The 25,517-nt window shown below is 42.3% G+C and overlaps 2 protein-coding genes across 7 annotated transcripts in view; one reads left to right on the forward strand and one right to left on the reverse strand.

The window, feature by feature from the left end:
• LOC143209196 (uncharacterized) overlaps positions 1-25,517 on the forward strand; it is a 194,934-nt gene that overhangs the window by 18,280 nt on the left and 151,137 nt on the right. The window contains exons 3-4 of one of the 3 annotated variants that reach the window (XR_013009062.1): positions 1-13,350; positions 13,965-14,559. The exon at positions 1-13,350 is cut by the window's left edge and continues 15,410 nt beyond it. The exons of 1 other annotated variant lie outside the window; for it this stretch is intronic. The gene's annotated coding sequence lies outside the window, so the exon portion shown is untranslated. Of the gene's footprint in view, positions 14,560-25,517 lie in introns of those variants that run through there. One more of the 3 variants, XR_013009061.1, reaches the window with a different exon arrangement.
• Positions 1-25,517, reverse strand: part of Kn (EBF transcription factor knot) — a 96,928-nt gene that overhangs the window by 11,680 nt on the left and 59,731 nt on the right. The window lies entirely within an intron of this gene.

Below are 25,517 nucleotides of genomic sequence, written 5' to 3' on the forward strand. Positions count from 1 at the left end.
TCAATATTTTTCATCATTTTAATATTTACTGCTTGAACCACGTTCCACTGTAATTAATATGTGGAGTGGATTTTATCCATCGAAAGGATATACATATTGTAGAATAAACGCATTTGTCGTCGTTTTAAAAAGAGACTATTTTTGGAAATGATGATAACAAGGCACAGTGTCCAAAAAGAGTTTGTTAGAGAAAGATTCCAGCAAGGAGGACGAAAGTGGACGACTAAATGTTCGCGAATGATCGACATCGAATTGGAGAAAATGTTCAGGGGTGTTGGTGATGGAGAGAGGCAGGAAGACAGCGTGAAAAAGACAGGGGCGAGGCGAAACGCGAATAATCTCTATCCGAGATGGATCTGGAGAACGGAGAAACCGCGTAGGAAACAATTAGGAGGACCGAGACGATGAAGAGGTTTAGGGGACGAAGGGGTAGTTTTCTGGGTGGCTGGTAGGCCAGTCCCTCCCATGGGACGCCATTGTCATCCCCCAGCGGAGTGCGTCCATACGATCCGGGAGACTCCATCGAAAAATCAAACGCATACCTTCTGCTAGCAACGCCCGGGTTTTTTCCTTTCACGTTTGCGCGAATGGCCCCGGCGAAATTGTAAGAGGGACTCGTCTGTTTCTTTTTGCTGTCTCTCCCCCGGTCCGTTTCGATATTTTCCTTCGGCGGAGTGTCTTTGTCCTATCCCTCCCGCGATTTTTCGCTTTTAAAGCCCGCGTAACCGGAACCAGACTCGGCATAGATGCCGGTTAATGTCAGGTCCGTTTAATTTTACGGTCAGCGACAGGGAGGAATAAAATCGTTTAGATGCCGCGTTTACGCACACGTTCACTATAATCCCCATCGCTCATTTATCTCGTGTCCCGTTTCATCGACCGTCCTGGCTTTTTTATTTGTCATAAAGCATCGTGCGCGGCGGCGCCGGCCAATATAAATAACGCGAAGGAACACGGAACCGTTAAACCGTGTTTGAAAGACGCGTAATCGAGTAATTATGGTCCTGGACAGCTATCCTTCACCGAATCAAATTTGATCGTACGGATACACAAGCTGTTCGCGATGCTTTACGCGCTCGCTTTTCTTAATTCTACGCTTTTATGGTTTTCTTAACCTCTTAGCTGTGCAGCTCGATTTTACAAGAGGGTGCTAAGAACTTCTAAACATTTCTTTATTTCGTTCTCGACAGAAAATATGTCTAAAATGTCAGAAAATTACGAGTGTATCTTAATTTTCACAACAATTTTAATATATAAATCATTATGGCAATCTTAATTTAGTCGGTAAAAAATGCGTCGGACATGAAAGACCCACGTTTATAGTTTGAGGTAATTATTTAATGTTTTAATCGACGTGCTGAACTATTTGGTATAAGCGAAAATTCGCGTAATTTGTTAGCATGTACATAAAAATCGGAATGTAACGTTCCGTAGCGAAACAGCCTGCGGACGCCATGTAACGTGCGCATTACCGTAGATTTCGCGCGGACTATCTAAACGATGCCGTTTTCTGAACGATGAGCCCATACAAATTGTCAACTGATTGTGAGTCGGACGTTTGGCACGGGATCCGTGCAGTTCGCAAAAGTGAAAGGGAAAAATGAAAACCGATCGCGGATCCCCTTGTTCGCGCAGAGTCCGGGTAGGGAGATATATAAAGAGGGAAGGAAGCGTGGGTGGATGAGGTGGATGAGGAGAAGGAGGAGGAAGCTGAGGGAGAGGATACACAGAAAGAGAAAGGGAAAGAAACGTATCGATCTCCTGCTACATACTTTTCGTATCTATCCGTATCCGTGGATTCTAGGCTCGGTGTTAACGGCTGCAGTTGGCCGCCCTTAGACTGCCGGGCGAATTTAATTTCGTTTACTCTTAGAGGACGTTAAGATCCTATCGGGGATGCTGGATGGGTATTCAAAGCATTGTACTTCGGCTTATCGCCGCTGTGAATCTCGCTCTAAACACGATGTCTTTATCGCGCCTCGGGCGAGGAGAACGACGACGGCGTTTCGAAGACACCGACTTCATCGACGTGGCTTCGTTACTTCGAAAATGGCGACGACCAGTTAACCAATGGACAGTTCCTTCGTCCCGATCACTCCAAACAATTGATTTTCTCTGCCTCAACCTTCGGATTTTTCGATCTAAACCCTTGTTTGAAAATTATTGAAAATTTTCATTATTTTACATATTCATAAACTGACTAATATCGAGCGTCAGACGAAATGACATAGTACAAATAAGTAGAAAAATCAAGTAACATTTGTTTAACCTTCATACTATTCTATATGTTTCATCTGCTACCATTTTTGTTACAATTGTGTAAAATTCGCAGCTTAGCGATCAACTAATAAACATTTTCTAGCTGAATTGCAGTAATCTGGAGGAAAGTAGAAATTTATCTTCCTTTTTAATATGCTTGATAGGTTGAAAATAATATAACAGTATTGTTAAATTCTTCGTTTTAAATTACACCTACCCATTTTCGTCATAAATGCATAAAATTCGCTGTCTAGTGTTCACACTCCGCGGAGTCGTCTGCCGCGTCTGATCATGACCAACCAATTCTACTCCTCGCGAATGCAAATAAATCCGTCGATTTCCAATGACACAGTTCTCCGAAAATGCAAAAATTGCACTAGCATTTAGAAGTCCATCGCCAGATCGAAGTTGTGAGATGTTGATAATTGTGATCGCGAGATGTGAGCAACGATCTGTTCGACACGGCTGGCACTTAAGTTTCTTCGTACCTCTTTTCTTTTTCGATTTCGTAGTCGCCTCTTTTCACTCTATCCTGTGAGTATTGGCTGTTAGAGCCTAATGGATTGCGTTACCTACTGATTCAAATGCGAACTGGATTTCATTCCGAGCTTGATGGGGGCGACAGTGTCGACAATGCAGTAACGCGAGCAGCACAAGCGAGAAGGGTGGAATGGCTAGTTTCTTACGGGGGCTCAAACTCGATTTCGATCATCTATTAGATTTTTCTCCGACGACGATGCCTTCCGCGAGCTTCCACCACTTTTCACGATCGAGAACCTATTTCGGATCGTCGCGCGAAACAGCTGCTGGGTGCATTTTACATCGCTGAAACATCCGATCGAGTTAAAGATCGCTCGACTAGGATTGCCACGCTTTACACTAAACTAATTCACAATCACTTTTCATTCTCTACTCTTATTTCATTGATTTCGTCACGAGATTCTCCATAGAATTCAACAATTATTTGTTGAACGAAAAAACGACGCCTGTGACGTTTTCTGTGCATTCAATGAGGTGTTAGCTGTACGAATTAATTCGTGACCTCGTATTTATAAATTTGTTGTTCATCTATAAACGATGAAGACGTATTTAAATCCTGAGAATGTTCACTCACATCATTTTACAGGCGACTGATGAACCTAGTGCAACGTGTATAACAAAAAATTGATTACTTGTCAGGGCCACGAATTAATTTGTACACCAAATATATTGCAATGGTGGTCAGAAATATAAATTCATTTTTGTTAACCCCCTTTCTGGAAACATATTTTAATATTAATACGCTGAGCCTCCAGATGGGTTGAATTTTTATGCATTTATATCGCTGGTCAATTTTTTGAGTATATATGGACGTTTATTCTGTACGAACGTGTATGCAGCAATATTAGTGGTATCTCTATTTTATTTTCGCTGTGAAGACTCCTTTAATTGGTGAAATCGATTTTTTTCTTATTTGAGTATCAGCAAAAGATGTTATAAAAATAGTTATTTGCACAAAAAGCAGTGCATCGATTGATCCATTTCTTGCTTTCAGATGCACTGTAAAATATGTATTCGATTTCTTGGAATATATGATAGACAATTCTTGCCGAATGCACTAATGTACGCAACGCTATACTCGGTATTCGAATAAGAAAAGAAAGAAGAGAGATGAGAAGAGAAAAGAAAATGTGAAATAAAATAATTTGTTCGGAACGTAACAATATCACAACAATCATTTCTTATGAAATTATTTGTATTATTTCAATAATAGTAAAATGAATAATCTTGAACCGGTCATTTGGAAAGATGGTGGAAGATTTATTGTTAATGATATTGATACATTGGAAATAATATGACAATATTCTTGATGTTTCTAATCTCGTACTGTTTCATATTTCACACAGCTTATTTCTTCGTAAATATTCTGATATTTAGTATTTTTCCGTGCGTTGTGAAAAGTAGCCTGCCTCCGAGACAATTATTCTACAAGCCAATTCTTCCAAGTTCGTACAAAGTGTGCGCAACATGAAAGGGGGTTGTTAAATGTACAATATGATCAGAGAGTCGGGAAATCTATAAAATAGCAGTTAAAATAAATGTTTCCATTACAAAGGGACGACCTAACAGTTCTGCTAAAGTCCACCAAATAAAGAGTACTGAAAACATGCGAACAAGAGTGCATAACTTCGAAGTAATTGATTTCGTGTAAACGGGAAGGGACAACGAACTGATCGTCCGTTCCAGAATCATTTAGGTTAATTCGACTGTATTTGTACGGGAGATTGTCGCTGGCACGAGCTCTCGCTTCTGCGAGCAGCGCAGCGTTCGCGTCGATACGCGCGTGCGGTAATTAAAGCGTTTTATGGATGAATTCGTTCGACAGATCGATTGATTCCCCGGCCAGATTGGCCTTTGCTCGGTTGCTAACGAATTGACACGGAATAAAATATACAGGGGGCCGACCAATTGAGAAATCATTTCCAACCTGCCTTCCGATAGTAACGTACCTTCCCGTTGCCTGGGATCAAATGAAAATAAAACGAAGGCACCGCGCAGCGGAAAACCCGGAGAGAGAGCGGATTGTGTATATGTGAATCGGGGAGGAAGGGAAAACCAGGAACACGGCATGTAGCGGGAAATGTGCAACCGTTCGCTGTTTCCAGTTCCACAGTATACAACTTCGCAACGTTGGGATGGATAAACGAACGAACCAGAAAAAATAAACGACGCCGATAGAAAAACGCTAAATATTGAAGGCCCGCGAAGAGCGAGTGGGATAGAACGAAGCGGAACAAGCCGAACGGGAAAAGAGGAAAAGCCGGGGCAAACAGTGGAAAATGAATTTAATCAAACCCTGCGATCATAGATTCCTACGCAGCGGTTTGTTAATGTTTCCTGCCCACCAATTAGCGATTTTTCTCGACCTGTCGGAAGGAATGCTCGCTCTTCCGTGCAACAAAAATTCGCGCGAGTCGCGGCCGGCTTAATTTTCGAACTTTAGTAACGGACTGCGCTTCTCTATACATCTACAGCATCTGAAAAATAAAATACTAGCTCCGCCAGTTAATATTCGATCGAAATCTGTTGGCGTCACTCTTGATGACATTTATTTTGTCGTTCGATGAAAACCCAAAATTGACTTTTTAGTTGAGTTTACTACCATTATCAGCACAATAAAGCCTTCCTGGGATCATGATTAAAAAGAGAAGTATTGAAGTCTTTTAATACAGCACAATCACTGACAATTGCAGCAATCTCTACAAGAGATGAAATCTTCATCAAATGAAGTGTTAAATTTAAATGGAAAAATTGAACGTTTAAATATTGAACTGCATTTAAAATGATGGTATTTATGGTATATGTTGAATTTGTGGAATGACGCGTGGAATTAGAATTGGCGGGGTTATTGTTCACGTTGTAGCCGACCGTTTTTGTATTCGGGGCGCGTGTAAGGGCGGCAACTCGCAAATAAATACCTTCTGATCTAGTAAATATATTTCGAACGGGAGTGAATGGATATAGGGAGCTTACTCGGGGACTTACGCGTAATAGTTCCAAATAGGGTAGCGTTACACGTATCAGAAATCCATTTTCTCCCGCGTCGGAAAATCTTTAATCATGTTTTCGGCTTCCAATGTGCACTCCCTTTTTTTCCACGCTGTGCAGAAGGAGAGTGCGAAACTTTGTCAGAGAACTCGGGACTATCGCATTATTCAATGTTATACATTCCACTCATTGAAGTATTATTTTTTAATGTTCACAAAGCTTTTTCACTTTATTTTCTTCTGTATCCAAATTTTCATTTTTATTACAGAAAACGAGGGACTTATTATACAAAATATACAAGAATGTTCATTTAAACAGAAAGATATATTTTTTTATTTTACTAAAAATTTGGAAGGCATCGAGCAAAAGAGTTATTGTTAACAAAATTGTTTTTTAACATAGACATTAAAGGTGACGAGTGAGACAAAAAATTTATAAAAAAGGAGAAGAATGCATTTCAGCCTTCGTTTAAATAGATCAAAGAATATTGTAACATAAAATTGTGTTCAATCGTCAAAAAAATCGTTGATAAAAGCTATCCAATTTTATTCAAGGAACAATGAAGAAGCCTTTTTATAGCCACAGCACGCCCAAGTTTCAGCAGAGTAGCATTAAGTAAGAAATTCTGTCCACATTCAGGAGTTGTAGGCGTGTCCAATAGCGTACTAATCACATGTCCAAAGGACAAACCCTTACTCAGCAGTCGTATTAACAATGTATCTCAGTAATAGGTACCCCTTGGGCACGTCTTCATTAAGCTCATTGTTATCAAGCACTAAGAGAATTCATGATCCCGTCGCAGAAGGGATTGTAACTTAATTTATGAAATTTCACTCGACATTCCTGTAAGATGTATTAAGAACTTGTCAACGCAAAGATGCAAAACAATTCAACCATTGATTTTTCACGTTAATTCAACTATTAGGGTACATTGAAAGTGGCCGTCAAAAACAAATTTAATAATGTTCCTAAGTAAATAATAATCACAGAAGAAATTATTATGATGTTCCTGTGTGAATTATGTATAAACTTCCCATCTCCATAAAACAATTTATTAAAAACTTCTTCATTCTAAACTTCCGGTAGAAATTATATTAAATAAATTTCTTGATTCAAGCACATATTGGAGGAGGCACCCAAATAAATTCAGTCATGTCATTTTTATAAGACAACGTGTACCAGTCGTAAATCAAAATTATTAATCTTCGAGTGCATGATTATCCAGCATTTATTAATTTACCAATATTCAGGAATTTGTTGATCTTTGATTTTGAAAGGACTCTGGAAGGATACAGTATCCAAGGGGTAGGAAAAGCGTAAAATGAAGAAAGTATCGGCACAAGAGAACGTATCCTGCTTGGAGTAGCGGTCTGATCTTTCTTTCCGAGAAGATACGGTCTCGTACCCTTCGATCGGATGTATTATTTTAGTAAGAAAACGCCCGGGAGTAATCGCGAGTGCATAATGCAGACGCGCAGGACGTCAATTAGTAAGAATGTATACTGAGGTCCGTAAGGTATAGGAAACCACCTAGAGCTGTATACCTTGCATACACCTTAACTGGGGTTAGTAAGGGGTTAGCAAGGTATCAGGGGATGCTTAATGTTTAACTAGCCTCCATTACGCCTCCTGCACCGGTCTTCTCAGGAACCCCTTACCCCCTTTGCACCACCGTCATCCAGCATCCACTGACTCGTTCCTTCGGATCTTCTCCGCAGGAAATATTATAGATAGGGAACGGCTAAGAAGGATTGCATGGAAGTTATCCACTAATTCGTTGAATCATTTTCTCGAGCCTCTCCTGGCGAACCTGTCCCATGATTCCCTCACATACGCTCTCTCTTTATCCTATTACAATTTCGAGATCTCCCTTCAAAACGGGGTCAATCTGCTGTTTCTATAATCAATTCTTCGGGGGCAACAATCTTGATCGTTTGTCAAGAAGTCGTAATAATTTAAGAATTTTTCGAGGATTTTTCTATTTAAATGAATATCTTTAAGATCCTTCTTGATATAATACAATTATAATATATTTGGTTAGTCCATATATTTATTATATAAAACAAACATTTTTTTTTTAAGAATTCTTTAACCGTTTATTCTATCAACAGCAGAAACGTCGCGATTTGCTGTACACAAGGCTTAATACATTTGACGAGAAGCGGCTAGAGATAGAAAACGACGTCCTCTGAAATTTAATTTATACGTTGGCAGTTTGTTATGCTCTTAAAACACTTTCGACAATTACGCCTGCGTGGCAACACGCACGAGAAGCTCAAACAGAAGCCATATCCTGTTTCAAAACGCAGTATTTTAGAGGTGAACCAGGACGAAACGAACATTAATTTAATTCACATAAAAGTCAACATTTCGGCCAAGTTGAGAAAATAATGTGACGTGTGAGCACAGCACCAGTTGCTGCCTGTCCTTATGGTGTCGTTGTTTAATTTCCTCTTACGGGGATATGGACGTAAATAGGAGCGGAGCGGAGAGAGCGATAGCAAGTAGAATAAATTCGCGTGCGAGCGGGCAAGGAGCTATGAATGTTTTTAGGGCCTTTAACCAGCCCTTTTTCTACACTAAAAATTCAAGAGTATCCCGACTAGAATCGACGACAGCGCTGGAAGCCTTGGCTTTAATTTAAACTGGCTTTAAGTTTCTACCAAATGTGTCAAAAGACACACAACAAATTTTAAATAAAAACCAATCGAGACATTGTTCAATAAATCTATTTCTTTGAATTAATTGGTGGTACAACCGTGAATGGGGTGATTCTACATAAAAGTATAAGTACACATAAAAATTAATTGAGACATTATTCAAGAAATCTATTTCTTTGAATTAATTGGCAGTACAACCGAAAAGAGGGGGTGATACTATATCAAAATATAAGTGTACGTAAAACCGTGGTGGAAATAGTATTAAGAATTTCTCAGTGGTGCTATGAAATTGCATATTGGTAGCGGCTCAGTGCATTTTGTATCGGAAGGGCGGTTTTCTTGTTTACAAAAGGCGAAATCAGGCTCGGCAGTGCGTAAAGTGGATAACTTAACAGAATTCCTGTTGGCAGAGAGAGTTTCGTTTACCTAAGTCCTAAGATGTTAGAAGTTAAGGCTATTCGGCAGGCACCCATACCAAGGTCCTGCATAATTCATATGTAAGTAATACGTCTTAGTAGCAAGCATATCCTGAGCTAACGTACTCTGTCGTGGGCTTTAGGTTGTGTAGCCCTTCTCCCTGTCCCCTCACGCGATTCACAGTCCCCTCGTCACGACAGCGAGATATCCCTAATGGCAGTCTATCATATTAGCTACAAGACGGCTTGAGAGGTCGGCTACTATAACTAGATTTGCTCTACACCTACGACACAACAACTAATGATTTACCATCCATCACATTGTTAATACTAACTATGCTGAATGTTAACGTTAGGCGCTGAAGCTGTACAAATATTTCGAGAATTTTCGGTCTGGGTTCACGAGGGGTACCAAAAATCAATTTCAGTGTTGACCTATTAGATATCGTGCGGATTTTTTAGCTACATGTACACTTATTTATTTTCCGAATTAGTTTCTTGAATAATTTATACATTTTCTAAATAAAAATTATTTGACAAGACGTATGGACCAATTAGGAAGCTGTAAGAAATGAGGAAACAAAATTTTGTTTCGAGTTTTACGATGTATTATGAAAGGCTTTAGAAACATTCTGATCCATTCTTTCTAATTATTTGGATTATTTTGATATCCCGGGAATTTTTGAGTTGATATTAGCCATGAAACCTGTCAAGTGAGCTTCGGAAAATGTTGCAGAATTAAATATCGCACGATTCGAGTTTCAGGATTTCACAGAATTTTGGCGATGTAAGTGTCCGAGTGTTACGTCCAGGTGTAGAGCTATACGGGAATTGTCGAATTATGTCGCGATGCCTTAGGCGGCCCCTTTCCCGAGCAAGGCACGAGTCATTTCCATAAACGCATCAGAACCTCCACCGACATAAACTAACTTAACACTGACGATTCATACGCGGCGGCCGCGTACGAGTGTGTCCGCGATTTATTAATGTCTGCATTTAGATATGGAGCCCCCTGAGGGTTCAGTGGGGACGGTTAGGACCCTCTCAAGTTCCGCTGTCAAATATCGACAAAAACGGTCGTAAGTCGCGCATGCTCCAGCACACGTGTTTCTCACCGAAGCCAGAAACGCCACGGACATCAAAACATCCTGTCTCGTATTGCTTTCGCTGAAAGTTCGATAACTTCGCTTTCTAATGACCTGGAACGTCATTCAAGTCCTCGTCGTTTCACAATAATTTTCAAATTTTTATATTACACGAAACGAACACAACATTTTCCTAAATAAATCTTGTTCGTTTCCTTAATTCCTAAATAAAGCTTCTTGATTACATGATGGAAATTCAAGTTTTTGGTCATTCACATTTTTCATTTCAGTCGTTTAGTAGTAAAACAATGTATTCGTTTATTCATAAGAAAAGTGACATAAGTAACAAACAGAAAATTTTAACTGGAGAGCCGTTTAAAAATTATCTAAAATTGCCAAGTTCTTTTATTATATATCACCAACTTAGAAATGTAAAATAATTTGTTGTTATACAGATATTGGGTTAATTGTCATACACATTAGTTTTACACACACACACACACACACAGTACTCCACAATTTATATATTTATTATTATTATTTTTCTAGAGATGTATTTTGAGTTGTGTCACTTTTCTTACGGATGAACGATATAATCTTCGGTACCCGAAAGAATGTGAACTGGGAAATAAAATTTCAATACTCGAGGAAAGCGAGTTCACGTAATTCCCATTGTGTTTGTTCTTTGTCTTAAGGACGCGCGGTTGTGTGTGCACATAGATTACAGGCACAGCTACAATAAGAGCGTAACGGACGACGGTTAAAGAAGGAAAGATGGTAAAGAGAAGTTGCCGGGCGAAGCAGAATTGCAGATTTTTCCGAGTTTGAAACTAGGCGTGCTCTTCAAAGCGGGATGCCGTTCTCACGGGATGGAGAGCAAGAGGCAAGGCAAGGTTTGGGGGCGCCCTCCGTAAGCCTGTTAAGGAAGAGTCACGAGTTTCCTCAAAGGAGCCGCGAATATTAAAATCACATTTTAACCCCCTTCTGTTTCGACGACAAACTCCATGACCGTGCAACAAGGTTAGTTAGGATTAAGCGGGCTTCCGGTAAACTTGCTGCACTCTGTTACTGTACACGGACACGCATCGCTGAATCGTTTGCTATCAATGAATTTTAAAGCGCCGCTAAACTCGATTGCCCCCGCGTTCATAACAATAACTTCCGGCCACGGTGTAACGTGTTTTACTTGTTAACCTGCGTGCACAAACGATATTTTCATGAATCGTCTGTGCCGTTATTTTCTATTGGCTGCGGGAATAAATCCGTTATGATTTGTTTTTTGTTTTAACTTCGTTAAAAAATAGTTACAGGAAATATTCGTTGTTGCATTCTGCTCTCCGAAATTATTTTCTTCTCTTTCTATGCACTTACTCCATCTCACAAATGATTAACGAATAGCCTGCAGATCTTTATACAAAATGAAGTTTGTATGCACCGATTGCAAGCTAAAGTAACCAAGTAAAAATGTACTTTTCTCATTAATAATTTTGATATGTTGAGAATAGTATACATTCTTGAACTCTTGTCATCTCTTTACTGTTTTAAATTGCACTTATTCGTTTTGATCATAACTGCATAAAATCTGCAGTTTAGTTGTAAGGGTGCCAACAAAGATTTCATCATCTAAAAGATGTTTAATAATGTTCCTGTAAATAATAATCACAGAAGAAATTATTCTGATGTTCCTGTGTGAATTACGTATTAACTTCCCATCTTCATAAAACATTTATTAAAAAATTCTTCATTCTACATATCCAGTAGAAATTATTAAACAAACTTCTTGATTCAAGCAGATATTGATATAAAAATTGCGAGGCATCAAAATAAATTCAGTCTTATAATTTTTATATGACAACGTGTACCAGTCGTGTATCAAAATTTATTAATCTTCGAGTGCATGATTCTCCACCAGTTTAGTTGTAAGGGTGCCAACAAAGCGTCAAGGACAATAGAGTTTCTATAGTAGCATGCATCCCTTGTCAATGATTGGCCTCGTTTCTCCGAAAACCGCAGTCAAAGGACATCCTATCCTAGCGAAAGGAAGTGCATCGCGTTCTCCAATCCAGAACGGAAAGAAGGAACGAATGAGCGGACGAATGTGAAAAAGCGGGGCAAGAGGAGGCGGCTAAATGACAGGAAGGAAGACTTGTAGGTTATCGTCGACAGAAAAGTTTGGAAAGTTAGTAGTCGCCATGCTAGCAGGACATAGAAGCACGCAGGACATGACGCCGTGGCGGGCCGTACAGGGGTTGCCATGGTGATCTCATGGGGAGGGCATTCGCCCTCTCTCACCCTCAACGAGAGAAGATAATGCCGCCTGCCTGCCTTCCTCTGCCTAGCTTGCCTGCCTGACTGCCTGCCTGCCCGCCCGGTTGCCTTTCTACCGATGTCGCGCTACCAACCGCCGCGATATCAGAAGCCTTGGCAATAAAGCAAACGTCTATGCTCCTACGGGGAAGTTTACGAGAGGATCCGGTTTTCGTGATGCGCAATTACGAGGCGACAACCTACTTCGATATTTTGCCTTTGTTGCGCGCCGGACCGACTTTCTGCAACGGAACACGAAGTCATTCCGACCACAACACGAGATAAACAACAAGACAATGTTTCAACAATCTTCTTTTTCACTTTGATCGATGGTTGAGCACTTGGAAATCGCGTCTTCGCTGTTCCAGAGAAAAATTCGAAGCGTATGTGTCTCTATTCAAGCAAAATAAGTATTTTCTAAGTCAATACCAAGAACTAATTCTAATAATTTTTAAAATCCGACGTCTACGAAACATTGCCATTATTGTATAGTGCTATTTGCCAAGAGGTATACAATTTTTCGGGAGTCCCAAGCCTTCTCAGGGTTTTTTTCTAGGCCTTGAACTACCAGGTAGATGACACACTTAACATTTTAGCCACAGAGACATTTCTAGTAGTGTTCGCGTTGACTCTAACGTCAGTTTCGTCGTATTGTCGTTCGATTATGAAGCTGCCGGAGAGGGATAGAAGATTTGTGAATTATGAATCGTTTCGAGAGGCTTAGAATGTTACAGGGAGTCCTCCGACCGTCCTCGCAGGCTTCCTGAACGTTAAGACATACGTGATGCGGATGCTTCGACAAAGTGTCGTCGTATTTTTAGTTTACAACGTCTAACAGTCGGCGAGAGTAGAGACGCGGAGCCGAGGGAAGAAGGAAGCGGCTGACAGTGTGAGAGAGTACCTGAGCGCTTCAACGATTACGGGGGGTGGAATGTGGGGTGGTTTGGTGGATACGGGGAGTGATACCAGTCCCAAAGGTGTCGTTACAATTAGACAGCGCTGCCAACTGCTACGGTCTCAACCGCTAAATAACTTACCGGTGCTGACAACCCGACCACACACTGTTACCGCTCATCGTGCCGCATACATTTAACCGTAAGTGTTCGCGCCCGGGAACACTGACAATCGAAAGTCAATGTCAACCGACTATCGATGAGCGCACCCTTTTTGATATCGGTCAAAAAATCGAAGACGTAGAGCTCGAAAGACGTTGACAAAAGTAATTAGTAATTCTTTTAAATTTATTTCAAGCCAAGGTCTGCACAATATAAAATGTATTTCTTTCAGAAATGAGTCTGAAACCACAACGAAATGGCAGCACATTAATTTTACTTTTACCAGAAATAGACTTTCCATCAGTAAAAGAAATTCCCCTTATTCTAACGTTTAAGAAGAGGGTATTTAAAAAATGAAATGTATTTGAAAAAAGGCTTCCGATCAACGAAAGAAATATTTCTCTTAGTCCAACGTTTTTGAGGGTCTCTAAAAAATGTAGTTAATTAGTAAAAGAAATGTTTCGCTTATTTTAACGTTTTAGAGAGTATTTGAAAAGTGAAGTGAATCCGGAAATGGTGCTCGATCAGTAGAAATAATTGTTCGCGTGTTGCGATGTTTTAGAAGGTAGTTTACTAAAAAAAAAATGAGGTGTATGCAACGTTTAAAATGCTCTGTGATTTTATGATGTTGTAACACGAAGGTTGATGTTGAAGTGAGGAGGTCATGCAGCTCAGACATAGTTGGTTTGAAGACAAAATATAAAGAGCGGAGGCATCGTGTTCGCAAAAGCCGCGCCTCGCGCCTGCGCCGACTGTTTAGGACTCGAACGCTGCTAGAAAGAGGTGACGAGAAGGTGAGGAGAAAGAGGATGAACCTCCGAAGGAAGAGGACGGGGTTGTCCCTGGAGTATCGACTTGCCCCACGGGACCCAGCAGTCGATAGTCCCGTGAGGTTCGCGATCTCTTTCTCGGTCCTGCGACTCCTAATATCCTTTCTTTTTCGCCGTCTTTCCTTCTCTTCCCACGAATTCTCTCCTTTCTACTTAAACACCTATGGCCAGCGCCGGTCATGGAGCCGTTTCACGGGAAGGAAAAGCTGGAGTTCTAAGAAACAATTTTGCTCCAAGATTTTTACTGTACCCGGCCATTGAGAAACATTTTTTAACTTTTGAGTCAGGGACTTTTCTTTTATTAACGTTAGTGAACTTATTGGGTGTACAAATTAATTTTATATTTTACAAATTTGACGACTTGAGTGGCAGCTTTGTAATAGCTTTTAAGCACACACGTCATTAATATTGATATGTCGTATGAACTGATATTTTTTGATCACGATATACATAATATAAATCTGAGGAATGTCATGCGTCACGGGTTTAAATAAAATTGATGAACAACTGGCAAAGCGGATTTAAGCACCGGCATCTGAACAACGGGGAAAACGTTCCGCGAGGGTCGATAAATAAATAATTAAGGAAACGAAGACAAAGCGTCATTTGACTGTGAGCTAGAAGAACAAGACATCTTGGTAGAGTGAGGTTTCTCCCAAGATTGTATAAAATTCTATACGTTGTATCGCAGACGCCTACTCCTTCATGCCTACGACCGCCGACCCTCTTTCAGCCTACCGCTCTCGCACAAAAGGCTCGCTGCTCCGCCTCCGAGAATTATCCGCGCAACTTACAACCCCTATTTTTTCCGCCTTCTGCAGATTCCTTGTTCCCCGGCTCCCGGAACGAAGGGTTTCAAGCTCCTCGCACAGTAAAGCGGGGAATGAAAGTGAATATTGAAATATTATGTCCTTTACGTATATCGGGTTATTACAATGCAAACCGAATCTCCAATTTTACTAACCAGATCCTGGAACGTCGATCCACGAAACCAACCCCTAACACTTTCCGTAAAAAACCAAGCGCAATTGACATTTTTTCATGAAGCGTTCAGCAACCTATCTACGTAAGTCTACATCATGTAATTCAACTACATATATTCCCATATGTAACTTCATCAACCCCTCAGGGACGACTGCCAATTACAGATGTTCTGTACCAGCAAATTGGTGCAAAAATCAATGCCGAGGCTGGCTCCATATAGGACCAGAAAGGGTTGGAGTGGAAAACGGAAGTGTGTACGAAAATCGACGGACATTTTGTGCACTTATTATCAAGGAACATATGAAGGTTGAGACAAGAAGAACTGGTACGAAATTCGCAGTGTAAAACGAAAGTGTTCGGAAATTGACGAAGGACATTTTGTTATTACTAAGGGACATATGAGGAAACGATATACATAGAAAAACAAACAGAAATTGGTAGAAAATTCGCAGTGTAAAACGAGAATGTATGAAAATTGTGGGAGGACATTTTGCACACCCGTTATTAAGGGACGCGCGAGGCTTAAAACATGTATTAGCAGAAAATTCGCAAATGAACCGTACAGTCTGCAGGTTGAATTCTAGGGTTAAATCTTCGCCGAGAATTCGATTTCGGCCGGTGGCAAAATCGAAAGTCGCCCGGGCATAATCCACGTGCGGTCACAAGGTCGCAGATGTATTGGCGCGTAGGGAGCCGGAGTAAGGGCCTGCTTTCCCTTTTCGAGGGCTCGGGAGCTGGTCACGAGCCCTCGGCGGTTCCTGGTGGCCGCAGGAAAATTCAGAAAATGTTCTGACCGTTACGTAATACCCAACACGGCCATGGATGTATCGTCCGTCCCGTTGTCCAGCCTAACCTTGTTCGCCGAGGACAGAACTTTTGCAAGTAGGTTTCTGCTGGAGAGGATCTCCAGAGACTTCCATTTTGACTCTGGGGATTAGGCGTGACTCCGCCCACTCGCTGCCAAAGTTTTGTCCCGTACCGTGCTCTGTTGGACAGAAGCGAAAAGCCACGCGATATTGATGACTTCTTTTTCCGTTTGAAAAGGAGAGTCACGGAAGAAAAGCGAAGCAAGGATATATAGACTGTACAGACGCAACACGCGCACACACAGGACAGGAACTACCGTCGGCGGATGGTCTGTGTTTTTTCTGGGTTAGGTATCGCTGGCTATTGCACGGCTATACCCTCATTATCGGGAATCGTTGTCTCCCAGTTGTCGGGTTAATTGATATTGCTTCTCGCCTCTGGCATGCGGTAATGATTCTGATTGAACGTGCTCGTAATCTCAACGATTCACCTGCCGGAAGGATCGTAGGCCTGGCAATGACTATGCTTTGTCAAAAAGGGCCGTGATCATTCTCTGTTCCGCTGTAGTCGATAAAGGTGGCTTCGTTAGGGTGGTCGTTTCTTGGCTAACAATTGAAATCGAGGTTGTACTCGTTAAGAGATTGTACAGGTTCGTGTCAATCGTTAATTTTTTAAAGACAATCGACTGCCTTTATTATTGCTGTCTGGTCGAACATTTTTTCCGAAGCAATAGACATTACTGTTGGATTGATGCAGGGTTGAAAATGTCAGAACGAAAGCAATAATTGCAAGGGTTAACTTGTTTTCGAATTGGTTTAGGCGCGCGCCGCGTGTTTTCTTTATTCACTAAAGCTTTGTGTATAAACCTTGTGTAAGGAGTGGCACAAAGTTTGGGGTTGGTCGGACAACGGCATCATAAGTCGGGAGTGGTTTGGGGGTTGGGTGGCGGTTGGGGTGGCGAGGGTCCCTGAAGGCGGCAGGCTAAATATATCCACCCCCGACAACCCTCGAGGGAGAATGTCAAGACAACATGGCCGACGCCCGTCATCCTACTAGCAACCCTATGTGTACACTGCTCCATGTTCGACCACCCTCGTGCTTCAAGAACGTTCAAAGATTGCGATATCGTTTTAGTTGAAGGATTCGAGCCTTTTCGATTTTATTCACATTTTCCGCGCGCTCGTTAACCCTTCGCAGTTTTTCGTCATCGCCCACTATCCAGACACTCTACACAGTCGAGAAACTATACTAATCCCCTTGTTAGGGGATTATACACATTTTTAACGAAGTGTTTTCATTGTCTCCGGTGCTGGCTTTTTACACTGTCGACATTGAACTTCAGCTGTGGCAGAATTGTGACCGTTTCAATAACATGTAGATCCTTTACGGAAGTCGTCATGGCGAATTTGTCCGAGTCGCATCGCGTTTAAGCACACCGGGCTCGGCGCGTAGCTACCGTGTATAACGTCGCGATGTATACGTGGCGTTATCGCTGCACCAGCGGCTAAACCCGCACACACCCACACAAAGCCGGAATGGAGGAGGACGTACTGTATCGTAGCTACGGTGGAGCCAAGTAGCATTTGCATGAATTTGTTGGGCCGATATCCAGACAAGGATCGTGCTTTAAGCCGAAGGAGCCCGAGCCCCGAGAGCTGCGTGATCTTCGGAGTCGCCCGAGACGGACTCCTTTAACAACTGCTCGAGGGGAGATGAGTTTTTTCAATTTGTTAATTCAGCCGGCCGATTCTGAGGGTAGCTAATTTCAAGCCAACCCTCTTCTGCTTCTTCTTCTTCTTCTTTCTTCTCGTCGTCGTCTTGTTCTACGCGGCGACACTTTCCTCGGCCTCTCCTTCCAGCGACGTAAACTCTTCTTCTTTCTCTCGCAATTTTTAATCTTTGCTATATTTCTTCGGTCATCTCCACTGATCCCCGTTGTCTCGAAGGAACACGGAAGGTGTTCGGGATGTAACTGCACCCGAAACTTCCCTCAAATCCGATTGCCGGCGATGAATCCCCCGGATTCTATAAAACACTCTCGGGGATAATAATGCAAATTCTTCCGACGAGCATTCTTTACGAGCCTCGGCCGAGCGGAGCTCCATATCCGTGACGCGAAAACGCAATTCTGAAGATTGTGGAGGAAATCGCGCCTCGATTTCGTCGATCGTGCACGGATTATTATTTGGTTGTTGCATGTGAAATGCACGATATTGAATAATAACGTTAACACTAAACCTACCCGAGCACTAAAAGCGATTAAAATGTTTTAGCTTGCGAAAATTACAAGGCTCAATTTATTTTGATATTGCGCAATTTTTATTAGAATATGTGCTTGCGTAAAGAAATTTATCTAAACAATTTCCACATGTACGATGAAAAATATAAAACCGGTCATTTGACCGGTAGCGTTAAAAAAGCGTTGCTTTCTTCTAAGCGACATTTATTGATCAAGGTAGACACCATTTTACAAATTTTGATGAAGTGCGAATACATAACAATCGCATTGATTAACAGCGAAATATAAATTCTATTTCAAGTCAAAATTAAATATCTAAATAAAAGCTGGTGATAGAACCTTAATTCCTCGATAACTTTCCTGGAATTTGTTATACATTATTTCCAGTGCGTTCTGTCGAGTGATAGCGCGGAAATAAGAGTATGAATACTTGAATCCAGAAGATAGTCGTCCGATAGACAGGAGATCCGAGCAAATCTGTTACGATGCGAGCCTGTTTTGACATAAGTATGAACAGTGATTGTGGCTAACAATAGATGTATAGTACGTTGTTGTATGGAACCTTTCCGCGGTACGTGCCACGAGTGCGGAATCTTTTTCGTGAGGCCAACATGAAATAACTGCACCAGCGAATTGTCTGCATAAAATATTCAAAGGCAAGGTGAGGGACCAGTAAGATGGCTACGCGTACGGGCGCATTTCTCGTAGCCAGGACCGTTATCCATTCTAAAATGTGTCGAGGCACCATGTACTCTTCTATCTTTCTCGATTCCTCCTCCGTTTATTGTTCTCATCGAATCCACTCTCAATATCCAACAAAACTAAATCTCGTTAGCTAATTACAACACCTACTTACCTACGAATTAGCATAGTAAAGGGTTATCCACAAAAAGACTATAGGAAGTTTTTTTTTAATAAGAAAACATACTATTTTTAATTTTATTGGTTTTTTTATTTAATGATCAGGTATCATCTATGACAATTATGTGTGAAAGACGATATTTAGACGATATCAGTTCGAGGAAATGCTTAATTCTTGAGAACAACGTGGAATTGATGTTGATATGTCATTAGCAACAATATCACGAGCAGCAGCAATGTTTTCATTCGAACGAGCTGTTTTTAGTCTGCCAGACTTTGGTTTGTCATGAACAGATTCAGTTTAATAAAATTTTTTAATCAAATTTTGAAAATTATTACTGGAGTTGTTAATGGGAGGAAGACAATTCATTTCTATAATTAAAAATCGAGATTTTTCGGATGAGAAGGGTCATAATGTCAGCGAGGAAGTATTGAAATAATCGGGCATCACGATGAAACGGTACGCGAAACAATTTCTCGCCTCTCTAAACTTGCTGGATCGGGATTCCGGTGAGTTTTCGAAGAGTGTCAAAGTATGCGCAGGAGTCGGTCGACGAATTGCCGTAGAAACAGCGTGGGAGGATGGATAGCTGCAGAGGCAGAGGGTGAAAGAAAGATAGAGACAAAGAGAGAGGGAAGAGAAATCGGGGAAGAGCGTGAGCGGCCGTAAACTGGGGTGCCGTTTGCGTTCTCTATTTAGCCATTTCAGATCAACCTTTCTCTGTACCTTTTTATAGTCTTTTTCTTTCGCTCAGCCGCCATCGTCCCAGTAGACGAGAGACTCGAATTGAATTCCTTGCGATACGGGTAGTTGGATTTACATGGATACTGAATGCGCACAATCCTCGACCACCGGACCTCCTTTTTACAGGACTGCGGACTTCTTGTTATCAGCGTACCGATTGATATCGATCAATACCGTGCGCAAATTCTATTGCATTTAAATCGCGCCGCTCTTTCAAATTCAACGAAACTGCACGATGCCCGGCGAATCCATTGAATATCACATCCTTGGTCAACACGACCGAGAAACGCGATCTTGAACGGAAAAATGTTTTAAATGCAATGAAAAGTAATGAAATAAATGCAACGAAATAAAATAACTATGATTAATGAGATTTGGTAAATGCAAGTATTCACATCCTTGGTCAACGCGACCGAGAAACGTGATCTTAAGCGGAAAAATATTTTAAATGTAATTAAAAGAAATGAAATAAATACAGCGAAATAAAATAACTATGATTAATGCGATTTAGTATAATAAATACAAGTATTCACATCCTTGGTCAACGCGACCGAGAAACGTGATCTTAAACGAGAAATGTCTAAAATTTAATGAAACGAAATGAAATAAATGCATTGAAATAAAATATCTATGATAAATGAACGTTTAATACATACAAATATTCTTCCATCCCAATCAATTCAAGAGAAATATGATTTTAGCCTTGAAAGTGTTCGACTTTTCAATAATTCAACCAACTGGTATCTCGCATTTCTGTACTTTGAACTGTATCAAATTACAACGCAAACATGTTACAGAATCCAGAAATAGAAAATGAATTTTGATCGGCAGAACGTGCGTACTTAACCGGTAAAAGAAAATATTGCGGATATAAAAAGCCACGCAGGGAAAATGTAGGGAATGGTATGAAAATATCGAGCGAGCTCGTCGACTTGTCGATATCGCGATAACGAATCGTTCTCTCTGTTTTGAGCACGCCGGGCATGGAAATGCGAGTGATGAGATGTGGAAGAAAGGAAAAGTGGAAAGTTCAGTTGCTCCGTTTTCAGACGCGACATAAAGTTCCAGTGGATGTTCGATTGGTAGCTACACTCGGAGAGGGTGAACCTGTATGTAAGGATGCCTATCGGAAACGCCGTTTGCCGTACATTTATTGCCTCCGTCCGTCCTTTGCGCTTCTTCACCGGGTTACGACGTTATATTTGATATTGGATAGACTCCCGCATATGTATCATTGGCCTCGTAAAACCTGCCATAAATAATATTAAATAAATGTAATACGCCTAGTAAAATGCCACTTAGCTTCGCCTCTCGAAGAAACTCGGCGCGACACGACGTGTACGTATCCCGTCTTCCGGAAAAATGTAATATCCTCGTTACACCGCGGGGAGGAAAAAAGTCAATGTACGCCGAAATACTACGGGACGCCGTAGTTTCTATTTCCTGGAGGAATATTCTAAACGCCGTCCGCGAGATGCTCATCTTTGATACGTGGAATACAACCGAATCTCCTGGCCCGTCTTCTTGCTTTTGTTCCGATGCACTCCGCTTGGCTGGCAATCTCGGGGAAAACGATACTCAAAAATAATCATTAACACTAAACCTACCACTGCCGGTCATACGACCGGTTTTACATTTTTCATCTTACAATTATTGAAATGATGAAGTTGCTTACATGAAAACTGATTCGATAAATTTCCTTATCCGAGCACATATTATGATAAAAATTGCACAAGATCGAAATAAACAGAGCTTAGTCATTTTTCTAAGCTGAAACATCCTAATCGCTTTTAGCGCTCGGTAGGTTTAGCGTTAAGACGCCACGATTTTTGTTCTGAAAAGTCCAAAACAACGAGGCCAGTTGTCCTATCCGATTACTTTCTTCGTGTAAAAAAAAAATAAATTCCTTTGGAAGCTGCAGAAATCAGGTGTCGGGTATAAGCAGCGTCCCCTAAGTGGTCTGCATGTTCATCGCGCCAGCAAAGTTGCACGCGTGTCGCTAGATTAGTCAAGATCTTCGGCTCGTCATGGCGACACTCTCCGGCCATAATTCACGGTAGCAGGGGTCCCCGGCACATGAGGCCCCGGAGTGCTTTGGTTCTTGTTCGGTGTCGGATACATAAAACATTTAACGACTAATTTCTCAGCAGGTCGTAAGTTTCGGTATAGACGGTGTCAGGCAGATTGCGGAAAAGAGGATCGGTCCTGACGACGCCGGTTGCCGGTCGTCGGCAGGTTTTGACGGGTCGTGACAAATGCCCGTGTCACCAGGACACGCAACGCATCGGGGACAGGCCTAACAGTCGAAGAGTAGGGTCAACGGGTCAGGCAAACGCCAGGCGCCCCACTCATCCTCGTGATCTGGTTCTCGTTCTTTGCTCAAAAGACATTTCCTTTCGGGGGGCCCGAGCCACGACGCTTGTTTCCTTTAGCGAGTGCCCTGTACCTCTCCCTCTCTCTCTCTCTTCCTCTGTCTCTCTCTTGTCTCCCTCTCCTGTATAGCCCTCGTATTTCGCTTTCTTCTTTCCTGTGTATCTCGAATTACAAATTATACCAGCAATTAACGACGAGTCCAAGGCTTGTAGGATCCTTCCTCGGCGAGCCGATCGACGTACCAACGATTAATACCGGTGCCTATCTACCGGCGGTTGTATCTACAAGGAAACTTAGTTACCAACGTCCGAGGAGGTAACTCTGCGCGCCGGTTTTCAGGGGACACGATTTTTTCCGAGCGTCGCTACCACTATGGCAGTGCGTGTCCTTAACAGAGGAGTCCGCGTTATGCCAAATGGCGCAATGCCTATCGGAGCGAGCGCGCCTCGCGGACAAGGTCCTTGCAACGGAGTATGTCACTACCGACGGATCACCGTTCGAAAAGGAAATCGACGATTATGTCCTGGAAATTACGATCCTGTAACAGCGGATGCCCATGATTAAATGCTAGAAGCTGTTGGCCGCCGGTGTTCGGATCGTGTGCCGACAACGTGAGTGAATTATCAAGTGCGGCCAGTTATAAAACTAACTGTCCGAGGATCGATTATGGATACGGCACACGAGCGATTTTAATTGGTGACGTAACCCCGCTCGGCCGAAGAAGATCTACCCGCGTGTAATTGGTTGGAAAAATCACATTTTTTTTTGCGCGATGCTGCCGTAGTCTGTCTTGGAAATGTGCCTGTGAAGTTTGATAGATGCGCGATCGATTTTATCGTTGCCCGTCGCACGAGTATGCTGTCTTCGATGTGGGTTAGGTATACAGCTGTTTGGATGTTCAGTGTTTCACGATTAAAATGGGTAAGTGCGATTTAAAACGGTGTATGTATTAAAATAATTGTAGCAACATCGATTAAAGTGGAAACAATAAACCGGGAAGAGAGAACTGTGGAGTGCAATGCATAATTCGTCGGTTGTCCCGGTCGATTACGGCGCGGCGATTAATTTATATTCAGGAACGTGGCCGGAGTAACCGTTCCATTAGCTTTTAACCGCGTTAACCGCGTTTTTTCCCCGGGCCGTTCTTTGCCCCGGCCAGAGTTCCTCGTTTGACAATGAGAGGCTGGCAGGCGCAAGCAGCCAGATCACTCCGCCAGATGCCTCCGAATCGCCCACCGTGATAACATGCGCCGGTTGAACGCCTCGTAGCGAGCTCAATCTGGGTCTTCCGAATTGAACGTCTATCGTTTAATTAAGAATGATTTACCGATGACAGTCGGTCGGAAAGCCGGCCAGCCAGTCAGCAAGCTAGCCATCCAGCCAGCCAGCCAGGCTCTGGTGCGCTGGTCAGACAGGTACTGCTTGTACCATTCATTGTGGCTCGGCAATCAATGCAGGAATTATCCTCATTAGGTTGATTTTCAGTCTGGCTTCTCTCCGGGGCTGGCCTCTCCGCTTGGTAGCCTCTCTCGTACAAACATCTTGTTGACGAACCGAGAGGAACGAAGAGACACGCCGAAGAAAAGACGATGCCGGAGGAGCAAGAAGGACAGAGAAGGGCGCAAACGGTACGAAGAGGGATAAGAAGAGGATGAGAGGAGAGAAGGAGAAGAGACGTGGAAGTGGAGGATCGGGAGAAGGACGACGAGAGCGAGCTATTAGATCGAGAGCTGGTTGCGTGCAGCTTAAAGAAAAACTGGAAATCCGCGGTTCTTGACGGGCCAGGAGATCCCTGGGGGGACTAAAGGGAGGGAACCCCGGGGTACTCAGGACTCTCTATCTCTCCCGCTTTCCTCCGGTCCCGCTCCTCTTTCCTTCTTGCCTGACAAAAAGGAGTCGCTGACTGCGAGTGACAACTTAGCGAGCCGGAGCTCACCTCACTGTCCACCAGCTCTCGGCCACACACAGACCGTCCTCCGTGATATGACACGTCTTTTCCTGCGATAGAATTCCCTGCTCGCGAAAGAAACGCCCGGTGGTAGGGACCCCTTTCGTCGAAACAGATCCAGAACACCGCTTAATGATATCGTTGAGCTGCAACGGGTTTGATAGATCTTGTCAAATGTGATGGATCTCGTCGAGCAAGATACCGGACGAACCTTTCACGCAATAAGCATACAAATTCGCGACAGGGTCTCCTCTATTTTTAACGAACGCCGCGGAGTGGGGTCGCGGCCCCAAAAACCTGGCAGAAACTCGAAATATGAAAATTCAAGAATTCATGATTATCCGTCAGTAAATTGTAGTTAAGAATATGCTCTTGTGGAATCAGTAAAGAATAACGATGTGCAAAAGCCTAAGTTCGGTGTCATTTGAGTTCAAAATTGGTCACTGCTATCGAGTTCAGTTACGGATAACTTGACCATTTATTTTTTTCCTCAAAACGGCACATCTATTAATTTGTAGGTAATAGTAAGTGTATTCAAGAAAACGCATATTTCCTCATAGTTTCTATTGATTACTGAAAAAAACAGGAATGAACACGTGACAATAACTAATGTGTGTGGTCTTATATTTTTCTGAAGAACAAACTCTTCAGTGTATGTACTCGCAACCGAGAAGCGAGCGAACTAGCAGGCTTCTGTCGACTTACAATGTGTGAGACTTATTGGCATGCCCTAGGCTAGAGTAGACGCTACCGTCGGATGATTTTTAGATTTCTCGCGTCCCTGTTGCAATTGTTACCGTGGGTTGCTCTCTTTCTAAAAACGGGACATTTCGGCGTTCCGAAGTTGTGCTTGGGGACAACGGGACAGACTACCTAAAAACGGGACGTATGGTCGCATTAGTTATGGAGTGAGAAATAGCTATTCCCATAAGTATATTTTTATAAGTACGCGATAATATTTACCAACCAAATTAATATCTCTCCGAAAATGTTTTCATTTCGAGAAGAATGGTACAAACACGACCTGCACAGATAGTTGCGATGGACAGGGGCATTATTGGCCGATGTTCGTCTATTCAGGTTACAGGGTTGCTGGCATCGTGGCTATAGAAAAGTGTAGGTAAGAGAGCAACTAGCACGGCCATATGTCGAGCATGGAGGAGTTTGCGTTTGCGTTGCGACATGTAGTCGCCCTGGGCGACAAGGGTGGCGGGTGAAATGCATTTTGTCCCCCCCTCCCCTCCCTTTCCTCTCGAATTTCGAATTCTGGTTCCCGCTACCGGGTTCTCTCTCCTCTCTCTCTCTCTCTCTTTTTCCTTCCGTTTGTCCTTCTCCACACAGTTGTCTACCTACCTACCCTACTATAGCTGCAAGAGCAACGGGTAACGTTATTTCGATTTACATATATGTTCCTTTTCAG

This window comes from Lasioglossum baleicum, chromosome 5, assembly GCF_051020765.1.
Source record: "Lasioglossum baleicum chromosome 5, iyLasBale1, whole genome shotgun sequence".
Taxonomy (NCBI): Eukaryota; Metazoa; Arthropoda; class Insecta; order Hymenoptera; family Halictidae; genus Lasioglossum; species Lasioglossum baleicum.